Here is a 13,844-nt window from a genome sequence, read left to right on the forward strand (position 1 = left end):
AAACAAGTCTTCCATATGAGATACACTCTATGATACCTCCTACACACATTTTATCCAAGACAGGAGAAAATACACCCTGAAGTCAAATACCCGAACTGACCCAGATAGTCTCCTTTCTTTGCACATACTTAAAGAATATCAGTAATTCTGCATTGCATATCAATGTGTTTAAAAATGCTATATAAACAGCCTTCAATAGATGATACTCTCACACTTGCAAGTATAGAATTTTCCACAGTCTACATATGAAAGAGCTGAAGCCAAAGAGCCCCAGCATGCACCCCTTCCTGGAATACATTAAAATGAACTATGCAACTTCTTCACAAGCCTCAGCACAGCAACAGCTACATTAGTATTTTGCACAAATTACGGCATCACTGAAGTCTCCCACTGATGTGCTCTTCCAGTGCCATCTGCTGTACAATGAATTTAGACAGCCTAACAAGCAGCACCTCTAAAAATTTTTCTGGCAGGCATTTGCCACTATAAACAGACTGAACTATGCCAATGTACTCCCAAAGCCTTGTGGCTATGTACACAGAAACACCTGGAACACACAGGCTGAAAATGAGAGATTAATCAAATCCAGAAAGAGAATGAGGTCTTAACACATAGAATAACAAGGCAGAATGAGACTCTGACTTATGAACTTTCATAAGAAAGTCTGCATCTTGGAATCTTTAATATTATGCAGGTCGACAAAATACAGGCCTCTGGATAAAAATTACCAAATTATTACCCAGCAAACTCCATGCTCCCTTTCTGCATATAAAAATAATGAAAACTAAATTTGTACACTTCATTTTGAAGAAGAACAACATTTATTAATCACACACAAATGTGAAGTTATTAATTAAGATAACTAAGGCTAAGACTTTACTTTACAGGCTGCTTCTCAGAAATCTAAGAGCAGGTCATGCAATCATATATTAATTATTATGGTGGCCAGCACTGATGTATGAAAAATTATGAAAGTTTTAAATATATGTATGTATATATAAATCAGTTTCGGCAAATCTAATTTGAATATTCCAACACTTCAGAGTAGTTTCAGTTTGATGTTACAAAACAGTTTCAGACTGTAATCACATAGCTATCTGGAAACAGTGTTCACAAAAGTACATCAACAAAAAGCTTCACTATATTTATAGGGTTTTTATTAATTTCTTATCTTTTTCACACTTTTAGGTTAGGCATACTCATTTCCTGAGATAAGTACTATAAACAGTGCTGCCAAAATGCACTACTATAGAAATAAATCAGGATTAACTTTAAAGAGTTGTGACAGAAAACATCGTACTGGAAACATGCAGCAAAATACAACTCATGGCTGAACAAAAAATTGTCCTTAAAATGTTTAATAAAAATACCATCATAAAAATTACTTGGAACTTTTAATCAATGCTATTTCAGATAACTTTCCTAAAATAAATGTTAATCTGCTTACTTATTTCCATAAAGTGAAACAGTTGAGCATTGAATTTGATTTTTTTGAATCCAGAGATGCATCATTCCTGAAAAGTCTGGTTCTCACTTAGAAATATATAATCTTTATTCTTACCATATCATAAAACCATTTATAACTTCAATTTACTGTATTTTAATATAATTATTAGGAAAAATAAAAATATCTTGAAAGTAAAAAGGTTTCTGCATTCCCAGGCATGACAAGCACCAGGTTCTCATTGCAATCACATAATGAAGCCTAGTCTAATTATCTGCAGAAGTATGAGGTGTCATTCTCCTGCTGCCCCCAAATTCCCACTGAAATATATTCATGCATTCTTTGGAAGAGCATGTCAAAAACAGCATTTTAAGTAATACAGATTTCAAGTGATATACTTTGGAAATTCATAAGTGTCTAAATTTTCTCCAAAGTTCATATAATTATTAATATGAATTACTAAGAAGTTGTTCTCCATACCTGTTCCCATCAAATTTACTTCAATAGTGAAGTCAGTATCACTAGAAGTTGTCTTCAAACCAGTACAGAAAATACCAAACCAAGATATTTCCTTCTATGTATTTTCAGTTTCAGTCTATATGAGTACAGAAACTACACATAAAATACTCATAATGTAAAGATAGATTCAATATCTATTTCAAACACCATCAGTTTCTGATAGAACATAGACACTACATGGCAGCTTTTGGCTTTTTCACTATACACGCCCTTATCATACTGAAGATGGTGAGGTTTTTCCCTTCCCTGAGCTTCAAGTAAACTCCTACGTTGTATTGCTTTTTAGTAAGAAGAGTCTTTAAATGAAGCTATCTAAATTCCATTACATACTCGTATACCTTGAAATCAAAAAAAGGTAGATTGTTTTAGCAGTGGTTTGCTTACTAATGGATGAACACTGTCCTAATATGATTGCAAATTTTATAAAAGCCCTTCTGACTTGCATACCTGCTTTTCTAGTTAGTGAGAAGCTCAGATGTAAACCTTCACATAAAATTGGAACAAGGAAAAAACAGAGGAGAAGCTCATCTGACAGTACATTATACTTACATTATTATACTTATATACTTAAAGCCTCCTATTTTTAAGCTACTAATCAATGACCTTAACACAGAGTAGATGTTATTCACCACAGATTTAAATTTTTACCATCTAAGATTTGAACAGTTGAGAAAAGTATGGTCAGCTTCTCTAAAGGCCAATATAACTTAACAGGTTTTACAGTGATTACGATTTAAAACAAACCAACCAACAGTATGTCACATAGTCATAGAATTTATCCTATTTTTTTTTTCCTCTTTTTACAAAGCTTAAAAAGAAAACAGTTCATGGGTACTAATGTTCTAACACAGTGTAGAGTAACCCTAACTGCTTGTCTCTGGCCTGCTGTTGAAAAAGGATGCCCCTTAACATCTGGATTTCCCTGATTTTTTTTTTATTTTTTTCATTTTTTTTCTTTGAACACTACTTAATCCATGGTTGCTTGCAGTAAGTCCTGTTCTTCTTTCCCATATTTGGTTGCAGGGCAGAATAATTCTATCTGATTGGTAGTTTTCCTCTGGGGAGTAACTAAGAGTGTTAAATGGCATCTCTGTTATGGCTCATATGTGTATATACAGTCTTGTAACTACAATAATTTCATCATGACAATAGCTAAAACCAGTTAGTAGTAGTAACAGACCTCAGCCAAGGTTACATCTCCCCTATCCAAGGATGAGTGACTGGGATGCATGTCTACTTCCGAGCTATCGCACCCTAGCCTGGGGTGTGTTAAACTGAAGTCAGCACCAGTTGGTACTGGCTCAAGAATCCATATAGCATCACAATACCAGAGATGCTGTTGGAGAAGGGAAATTCCAGGGGAGCTGGGTGGATGACAGCCAGCAAGCACTTCAGCCATTCCTGCTAGATCTCTCACAAACTAGGAATCAACAACCAAACAGGTAACCAAGTAGATTGTACTTTTAATATACTTACTAAAAGATGGGCACAAGTACCACTTTTCATCACTTTCTTTTAAGCAGACATATGATAACATACTACTAATAAATTTTTTCAAGCATGCTGAAAAAATACCATGAAAAAGAAAGCCACAATTTGGCTCTAAGACCCCGATGAACTAACAGTGAGGAGCAAAGAAGCAAACAAAAATAACCCAGCAGGTCGATGTATGCCAAGCCACTGAAAAAGATAAAAGTGGAACATGTTTGATGAATCAGCTGAGAGAAGTCACTAAAGAAACCTGATGTGTGCATGTGTTTCATTGCAGGGAATCACATCCACTGAGTGCAAATAAACCTTCACTTACAGTGTTCACACAGTTGCGCAGAAGCAGACGAAGAAAGAGAATAATGCTCAGTCAGTCTCTGCTTTCATTTTTTACTATTTTGCAAGACTGTAGCAGCCAGCCTTGCAGTACGCTGTCTATCAGCAAAAATTTAGTTCCATAAGCAAAAATTAGACTTCCTGGGAGGTGATGCATATGAGAATTCCATTCTGAGTAAGGGTCCATCCCCCTCCTCCATCCTGACGGAAGTTGGACACACCAAAATGTTTCTCCTCCGTTGTCAGGTACGGCGGTACCCTCAGCATGATAACAGGGAGATTTTATGCTTATCCAAGATATTTATGCAATCCTCTTAAACCATAACACAGTTATGTTAGGAGTCTGAAAAGTTGTAAAACTACAATGCTCTCTCTACAAACTATCATGCATTTAGCAATACGGACCAACACCACATTCTGTAAAAAGGAAAAAAAATTAAAACAGTTTTGCTCTAAGATTTGTGTAAAGCTATTTGTAGAAACCAGTACACAGTTTACCGTAATAAACTGCCTTCGGCAAGGAACAGATTCTGTGCCTACGTATTTGAGAACAAGAAAAGCATTTGAAATTAATATAGTGAAAATGAAAGAAAGAATGGAAAAGACACTCAGTAAAAACAAAAAAAGTTGCACTTCTGTGCTTCTTTCTATAAAGACGTATGCACAAATGTCTAAATCCTGGAACATGTGTTGAAAAGAACATAACCTATTTAATTGTATGGATGCAGGTACTAAAACCCAATTCTGAATGCAGTTTTGTTTGTAAATGCCGATGGATTCAAAGCATAAGTTTAAAAATGCTGTCCATTCATTCAAAGCATACACCAGAAAGACAGAAATAACAAAGCAGACCATTTTCTCAAAGTGATTTTTGTGGTCAGCAATAATCTGACCATTTTTAATATTAGTGACTAACTAATATAACTGTGAGAAAGAGTTTTCCAGTCCTTCCCAAAAAAGGAAAGAAAACACTCGGCAGACATGCAACAGCTAAATATTACCTCTTCACATTGACTTATACTGATTTTGGTTTCACTTTCCAAGTTCAGGCTAATATTTCTACAGCAAGCAGAGAAACACTGTCCACTGCGTGCAATTTCAAAACACGAACAAAAACCAGCTGAAAAGGGACTGCTGCCAAGAGATATTTTGATGAGGGAAAATAAAACAGGTACCATGAATGATCTTTCCTACAGTCCTATCAGAACAGATATTTGACGTCTCAGGCCAAACTTCTGTCACTGATCAACTCCACAGTACACAGGGTATGTACCAAACAGGCAGTACAGAAATACACCACTCAGTTAACACGTGTACATGTTGCATTATATGTTCATTTCCTGCATCCAGGGGAAAAAGTGCCAGAAAAAGAAGGAAAGACACTGTGAAGGGAAAGAGGAAAATACAGAAAAAGTGACAGAAAGAGAAGCCTTGTATCATATGGTACCATTGTGGGCATGATTATTCTGTGAGGTATTGAAAAACACCTGAAGGACGATGCAGTCATAAGTCAAGCACAGCTTCATGGGGTGAAAGTCCTGCTTGTATAACCTGATTTCCATTTATGACAAGGTAACCCACCTAGCTGATCAAGGGATGCCAGCTGATGTATTTTTTTTTGGATTTCAGCAAAGCTTTTGATACTGTCTCTCACAGTATCCTTCTGGACAAAACGTCCAGCTCACAGCTGGATAAACACATCATGTGGTAGGTGAGCAATTGGCTCATGGATTGAGCACAGAAAGCAAGAGTGAATGGGGTAACAACAAATCAGTGACCTGTCACTAGGGGGGTTCCACAGGGCTCCATCCTGGGCCTTGTACTCTTGAACATCTTCATAAATGACTTGGACACAGGACTGGAAGGGATAGTCAGCAAGTTTGTAGATGACACAAAACTGGGAAGAGCCGTTGACTCTGAGGACTGGGCAGTCACCAACCCTATGAAGGTTAACAGGGGAAAGTGCCAGATTCTGCACCTGGAATGGGGCAACCCTGGTTGTATGTATAGACTGGGAAACAAGATGCTGGAAAGCAGTGCCACAGAAAGGGACCTGGGAGTTCTGGTCAATGGCAAGTTGAACATGAGTCAGCAGTGCCCTGGCAGCCAGGAGGGCCAACCGTGTCCTAGGGGGCATCAGGCAAAGCATTGCCAGCTGGTCAAGGGAGGGGATTGTCCCGCTCAGCTCTGCACTGGGGGGGCCTCACCTTGAATATTGTGCAGTTTTGGGCGCTTTCAACATAAGAAGGATATAAAGCTATTTGAAAGCATTCAGTGGAGGGCTATGAAGACAGTGAAGGGCCTTGAGGGGAAGTCATATGAGAAGCAGATGATGTCACTTTGCCTGTTCAGCCTGGAGAAGAGGAAACTCAGGGGAGACCTCGCTGCAGTCTACAACTGCCTTGTGAGGGGGAAAAGGAGGGGTAAGCACAATCTCTTCTCTGTGGTGACCAGTGACAAGGACTCAAGGGACTGGTTTGAAGTTGTATAAGAGGAGGTCTAGGTTGGATATTAGAAAAAAGTTCTTCACCCAGAGGGTGGTTGGACAATGGAACAGGCTCCTCAGAGAAGTGGTGACAGCACCAAGCCTGACAGAGTTCAAGAAGCATTTGGAAAACTCTCTCAAGCACATGGTCTGATTCTTGGGGTGTCCTGTGCAGGGCCAGGAATTTGGAGTTTGATGACCTTGTGGGCCCCTTCCGAATCAGAATATTCTGTGATTCTGTGATTCATATTTCTGCTGAAAATTATAGTTTTACACAGCATCACCACGTCACTATCCTACTAATTTTTAAATACTGCCAGTCTCCCTGAATTACGAGTTGTTAATTTGTTATAGTCATCGTGTTTGCTTCTGCCTGTCCCAGTTACCTGACATGAAAATGAAGACAGAGGAAGTAGCTTTTGCACACTATAGCACCAAGCAAGCATGACTGATACTTATGTTTTCCTTAAGGTGTAACATGGGATACTCTCTTCTTGAGCAAAAATGAAAAACCAATGTATCGGGAGAGCTATAAAGTCACATTCACAGGGGAAAAAAACCAACAAAACCTGACTTTTATTTTAAACACCTCACTAGCCAACTATCTAGCCAACAGGTGGCTTCATAGCCCGTGTTTGTAAAACAGGTATTTTGGCCAGCAAGTGGTAAACTGATCACCTTCCCACTTACATTTATGCTTATCTGACAGACGAGCAAAACCATATGTAATTGCCCTTTATTCCCATAACATCCACCTGGCATGAAAGACATAAAAAACAAAGGAAAAAAAATTGCACAAATTATCTCAAGGTAATACGATTATTTTCAAAATATCCAAAAAGGAAAAAAAAACCCACCCTTGTAAAGATACCCCAAAAACCTAGTAATTAAATTCTTCAAGCGATAATCCAAATTTAGTTATCTAAAATATTCTACTAGAAACAAAAGAAATATTGTTAAAATCTAAAAGACAAATATATTTGACAGATATCTGTCTAACAAATACACAAGCTGAAATGAAAGCAGCTGAAACAAGTTTTCGAAATAGAGACTGGCTTGAAAATTCACTATATAGAAAAAGAGGATTCCATTTTTCTGCTATATCAAGTACAATCATGTACTACAACTGGAGACTCTGTGATTGAAGGAAGATGCATTTTCCTATTTTTCAGCTTTCCTAGAAGGCCTGAACAAATAGCAGTCTTACACTTCCTTGTACCTACCATTCTGTCTTGGATCTCAAGACTGACTCTGGCTGCACCTGTGGCTTCAAAGTAGCCTCCTCTGGCACAGTTTCTGACTGAGGCTGAATGACCCTTTAAATTTGTATGACCACACAGAATCTCTGATGTTTTTGCAGCTATCACCCCACCACTTTCACCATGTCATTTTCAATAAGAATAAAAGCTCTCTTTCATTAGAAGATAACACTCTATCCTCTTAATTTAAGCTAAGATGCAGCAATCCTTTATAATGCAGTTAACCCTCTACACAAATGGAAGGATTAAATGAACCTATTTATGGTCTGAAGGTCAAGAGCACAGTGTCATGATTAAAGTAAAAGAAAAGTGGAAAGCTATCTCCTACATCTGTACAGAGTTGACCCATGGCGAGAAATCTCCAAGCATGCTGAGGAGGAAGAAGCAGCTAATAAAGGGCAATCCTCAGAATCACAGAGAAGAAGGGACTGACCTCTGTTCTGGGACTTTCTTCACTAAATTATCAAAGAGAAATACAATGTATTTGCTACACAGATGCCACAAAGATCCCTCCATTCTCCTCCAGACCATACAAAAAGGTTTAATGTCAATACTTCATAATATTTGCCTTGTATCAAGCTCTTTGGTTGCCATATAACTGAAAGATTTAATGTTTCAAACCTGCCGACTTCTACCTCTATGGCTTTGCTTTTTTGTGTACATGAAATCAGTTCATACCTTTAATTTCTAGCAGTAGAAAGTTCTGACAGAATACAAACACCAACAAGCAATATTATTCAGGTGGGTACTGTAAAAGAAAAGTAACTTTGTGAAATTCTCATAGATTTCATTCATTCATTCAATTCTTTTTTTTTACTAAAGACAGTAACATTTTTCCAAAGTGGCACACATAACATACATATAATTTGAAAGTATATGCATCCATTCTGTATAATTCATTGAACACAGAAATAGACATTGAGTGAAATATGGAAGTTCTGGGATAAAAAGACATTGGCTACATTTAAATAATAATTACATTTAGTCAATCAAGGTCATTCTAATCCCTGAAATAACAACAACTAGGAAAAATAATGTAATATAGTGTCTCATATAAAGTACAGGCTACTAGTCAAGAAATCAAGTTCCCTAGTCACTTCTCAAAAGTTCAGAGTTAAATTCGCATCCAGAGACTATTCTTTGTGTCAGCATTACTTCCTATAGAAACAAAGCTCAACCATGCAAGGTTCTGTCTGTATGCCCTGCAGTCTCTTTACGTTTTATCAAATAAGAAGACAGGTAGCGTCCCAACTAAGGGAGCAGAAATGGCAAAAATTCTTATATTCTTATACATAAAAAAAAAATCCAAGGACATTTCTAAATTCAGGAAAAGTTTTCTCTGGAACTCAAAAGTATTTCGAAAACAAAGGAAGAAAGTGGCACAAAACAACTCAGAGAGACACTTTTTACAAAACTGTTTCATTGTAACATACAAATGTTTACCTGCAATCTTCAAGATACCACACACGTCATTAGAAGCAAAAGTGGTTTGTCACTGTGACTTTTTCTTAATTTCTGCTTAGGCTTACGAGATATTTTTTATATCACTACAGTAAGAAATCACTAGCAAAAAACATAAAACCTAAAAAAATTTTCTATGTATCATGTTAATTAAAAATTAGAGAGTCTTTATTCCTGAAGTGATCAGCAAATTCTACTGACAATTTTACTTCCTGGAAAATTTAAAACATTATCACTAAAATAATCAGACAACTTCTCTCAGTAAGTAAAGTCTCTTGTGTTTCCCTTCTTGAACATACTGAGAAAAATAATTTTATAACCTTTATCTGAACCATTTATATAGGAAACATAGTAGATGATTTCATTAAGGTTCAAAGCCTAAGAACACAGAAGTTGAGAAAAGCCAGAAGAGTTGCCTGACCAATTCTCTTTCTTGTCTCACATATGGAACAAAAATGTTTACATTAATTCTACTCTCCAACATCCTTTAAAATGTATGCTCCTACCACTTACTTACAGTATACCAATCAAACTCAAAATTACAGACAGAATTATTGGCTTAATTAAGGAAATTTTTGCTGTCTCTATGTTCGACACTTAAATGTTAGTGCACAGGTATTCGATGCTCTATTCAACACTCCATGAGTCAGAACATAGAGAGCTTAATTTCCATTTTTTTAGGTGCATTAATAAGCTGAATAATATGCACCATAAGATGAAATTAAGGTCATTTAATTCTGAAACCTAAATTCTGAATTTTCATAAAGTGGAATGATGGGTACAGGGGGGTGACCTGTTGGGGTTTGGGGTAAATACCTACCGACTTAAATCTGAAATCTCCTCCATGTCTCTACGATGGCAACAGAACAAGCACAACTCCAGTAGCTGACTGCAGCAGCAAACTGTCACATGCTGCGAGAGTTAAAGCTTGAGGTCCCTTTCAGGGGTTTGCTGACAATGGAGAAGTCAAACACAAGACCTCGGGTTTCATCATTCTGTTGAGACATACCCAACCTTTCAGTTTACCTTCTTATCACTGTCCTCTATTTAGTCATGATTCAGCTTCCTGAATTTCTTTAAAACTTCACAATTCAGCAGATATTTTACAAAGTCCTTTCAGCCCAAGTGTTTTGTTTATCAAAGCAATAAGTGAATGAATAATCCATGTTACAGTACAAAGACGTATCAGGTAGGAGGATGAGGAGCAGAAGACTGACAGTGGTATATATCTAAAGAAGTAAAAAATATGCAGAAAAAAATAAAAGCAAAACACCAAAGTTATGGAGGAAGGCAAAAAAACTAATCCCTTCCTCCCCACCTAAAGAAACCCCCCAAAACAAACAAAAAACACATCGACACACACCCTTCACGGTTAGTTCTAAACTAATAATTAAAGTTTGACCTGCAAAGAAAGTAAATTCAGACTAACAAATAGGCCAAGGCCCAGACTTTAAGCTCTGTATGACACAAACTCTGAGTTGGCTAAACTGGTGTCTCTAGAAAGGCACAAAGCATTCTCACAACCCCTATCACATTTTGCTTGCAACAGAACAGATCTGAGGTTGATGGCCTGCTTTCCAAAAATACAGTTGAAAGCAAAGTACATTCTGACAAACTGCAAAGGTCAGAATTAAAACTATCTTACCTACAACAGACATAAAAGATCTAACTTTTGTCCAAGTTAAGATTATTTTTTAGTACCTAAGCATAAGCAATCCCTCTAAAAATCAACAGGAGCTGCAAGTACTTTGGGTATACTAGAACAGTCAGGTTCCTTAAAACTCACAGACATGAGGACCTTAAACTCTTTTCCATCAAAAGCCTTCTGCTTTCACATACCAGGAGCAGCTTAATCCAGGAAGTACCAGAATTTCAGAGGGACTTTTTTTTTTTTAATTAAGAGCTTCTCAGTAGCCCTTAGCCTTATTTTTTGCATATAAAATGAGAAGTACTTAGTGTTAAAAGAACAGTATCAGTGGCTACCTCGTGGTTAACACCTTCACCTGCCTCCTCAGGCATGTTCTAAAACTGTCCATCATCACAGAGTGATGCTGCACAAAATTCAGTGGCAATCGCTTCTTTTTATGGACATCATGAGAAGTGGAAGAATGATCATAGCATCCCTCCAGATATAAGGAGCTTGCACCAATGGAAATCAAGTTACAAATTATTTGGACAGTGGTCCTAGACACTGTGAAAGGGAGATTCTCACTTATTCTTAAGATACACTACTGTGCAGCAACAGTTTCAGATGCAGGATGAATTGCACGAGAAAGTCAGTCTCAGGTTTTCCCTTGACAAGGCAGTTGCTTCCTCCACTGAGATGAGAAAAACATACCATCTCTACCTAGCCCATCCTTTTTCAGCTCTGTTTATCTTCTATTGAACGGCTTTAAAAGAAGGACTAGAAAACTTTTCACACTACAGAGCAGCCAAAAGGCTGCTGTTCAAGGTAGTCCTCATACAGAAAGGATAGAAGTGGAAAATTACCTTGGCTATCTCACATTCTGAATGAGGGCTCTACCTAACAAGCTGTTACATCCTATATTTTACATCACTGGGAAATGCAGCCTGTACTGCTTGCAGTTTGTGAAACCTGTTACATGCAAATGACAAGGGAATTTTTAGCTACATACTTTTACATTTAATTTTGTATTTCATTGCACATACATTTTGTCCATCACATCGATAGGCCCAATGTCCACCTATTAGATGTTTCCAAATAAATAACAGTGACAACCATTATTTCACTCTTGCACACTTGGGAATCCATTTTAAAGGCAAAAGAGCATTTAATACAACAAGTGTAAGGAACCTACCCTTACATAGTTGTATCTCATTTCTATTCTGGAACATCTATGCTATTTAACAAGATACAATTCAACTGAGATTGTCAAACAGTATCAGCTACAGAAGATCAGTCTTTCAGGATCAGGAAAAGAAATCCAGTCAGTGAAACAGAAAGTAAGGTTTATTTTGCAGACGTGCCAGTACAACACAACAAACCAGAAGGCAGGAGGTGGAGAGATGGGAAATGAACTTCCTTCTCCTTGTTCAAAGATTGGGTGATCTTAAGTCAGGTAGGTGGCCAAGGGGAAATCTTCTTCCTCATTGAGTACCTCTGTAATTAAGCAGTCTCCCCTGGAACATGCTCCAGCAGCAGAACCTAGATCAAGCATAAGTCCCACCTCGTGTGTGTCCATTGACCCTCACATGTTCAGCCTGGCTGCCCCTCCAAGGTCTTAGGACCCACTGCAAAGAGTAATTCAAGTTCTGCGTTTTGGAAAGTGAGAATGTAAAATACATCTTATTTAAAATATTTCCCTTCCCATTTTCACTGGTAGGAGGCCTAATAAGAACAGAGTAAATTAATTAGCTTCTTTATGGTTTAGAGTCTATCCATATATGGGAAAGAGGAGACGGCTGTGCAAAAAGTACTGTCAAATACACAGGGTAAACACACCTATAGAGAGAATATTATCTCCTAATCTCACAAAATTACCTTAACATTTTGTTTCCCCTAAAACATACAGTGAAATATTAAATAGATTTCTAAATTCACAGTTCTTTTAAGTCCAAGGAGTGCTTTTAAGAAGGCACATACAATAACTCTGCACAACTCGGACACTGACCAGAGTGGGAACAGAATTTTGACTGCATAGGCAAAGCTGCTTAGCCATCTTTTTCCTGAAGTCCTGACTTGTCAGAATAAAACCTTTTTACAGGACTATACCAGTTCTGACAAAGCTAACTCTACATGCAAATTTTCTCATTTTGGGTCAAAATGAGAGAGACACTTAATTATTCATGATTAAGATCGGGAAGTTCTTTTTTAACTCCTACACCTACGCTCTGATCACCTGCAGACAGAAACGGCTCACTACCCCAACTAGCAAATCTGATGGAGAATATTTTAATTAAAGTTTTTAGACAGACACTGTTTTATCCTGATGCACACGGGAAGATGTTTGGGTCCAAGGTTCTTTTGTGGTGGTCGGTTTTTTAAAATAATGTTCCACAGAAGTAGAAAATCATTTTCGACTTAGCCCTAAAAAATCTGATTTTGCTAATATTCAGTCCTAACCCAACACAGATTAATTAATTAATTGTAAGCAGACATTTAACTCAATGGGACTGTGCATTGTAGGTTATGTTCAGCTTGTACATAAAAAAATTGGGCCTAACACTGAGCAACTTCACATTGGTGTATAAATTCTCATATGCAGGATCAAAGATAAAATTTTCGCTGTCTCTATGAAGTAATGTGCTCTATGAAATTTACACAAACTCAGACCCCTTAAGATAGCTATCTCCAGAGCAAGGTCAGATTTCTGCAGAGCCAGGAGTATAGAAGCCCGGCTGCAAAAGCTAGCTAGCTTCAAAGTTCAAGCACGAAAAAAAGAGCCATGTACAAGCACACCGACTTTTTTTTTCTCCTGTTCGCTCTGACATAAATTTAAACACAAACTATAAATAAAATGAAAAAAAAAGTATTAGCTCAATTCAAAAAAAAGGGAATAGAGAGAATAGATGCGTACTTTTCAATGCTGATACATTGAATTCTGTTCCTTTTTTCTCTGTCAAACAACATTTAAAACGCTGCAGATTCCAAAAGCACCAATTTTTGTAATACACGGGACATCTGAGTCAGTACTGATGTAACAACTTCCCTTCACTGTCTTCTGATCACCGCTGGATTAGACTGCAATTAAGACTGGTGCCATTGGTCAGTATAGATTCTCTTTGATCCCTGCAGTAAGGGACTGCAGAGTATTTACACTTATATGTAACTATTTTCCCAAGTAACTATATTTTTTGCACAAAATCATGCCAAAGGTCTATGGCTAATACT

At 37.4% G+C, this 13,844-nt stretch overlaps 1 protein-coding gene across 6 annotated transcripts in view; it reads right to left on the reverse strand.

The window, feature by feature from the left end:
• Positions 1 to 13,844, reverse strand: part of SOCS6 (suppressor of cytokine signaling 6) — a 31,722-nt gene that overhangs the window by 11,520 nt on the left and 6,358 nt on the right. For 2 of the 6 annotated variants that reach the window (XM_027746021.2, XM_027746025.2), the window contains exon 1: positions 3,144 to 3,325. The exons of 3 other annotated variants lie outside the window; for them this stretch is intronic. The gene's annotated coding sequence lies outside the window, so the exon portion shown is untranslated. Of the gene's footprint in view, positions 1 to 3,143; positions 3,326 to 8,209; positions 8,280 to 13,844 lie in introns of those variants that run through there. One more of the 6 variants, XM_027746027.2, reaches the window with a different exon arrangement.

This window comes from Pipra filicauda, unplaced genomic scaffold, assembly GCF_003945595.2.
Source record: "Pipra filicauda isolate LSUMZ 115617 unplaced genomic scaffold, ASM394559v2 scaffold61_size3293851_pilon, whole genome shotgun sequence".
In the NCBI taxonomy this organism is placed as follows: domain Eukaryota; kingdom Metazoa; phylum Chordata; class Aves; order Passeriformes; family Pipridae; genus Pipra; species Pipra filicauda.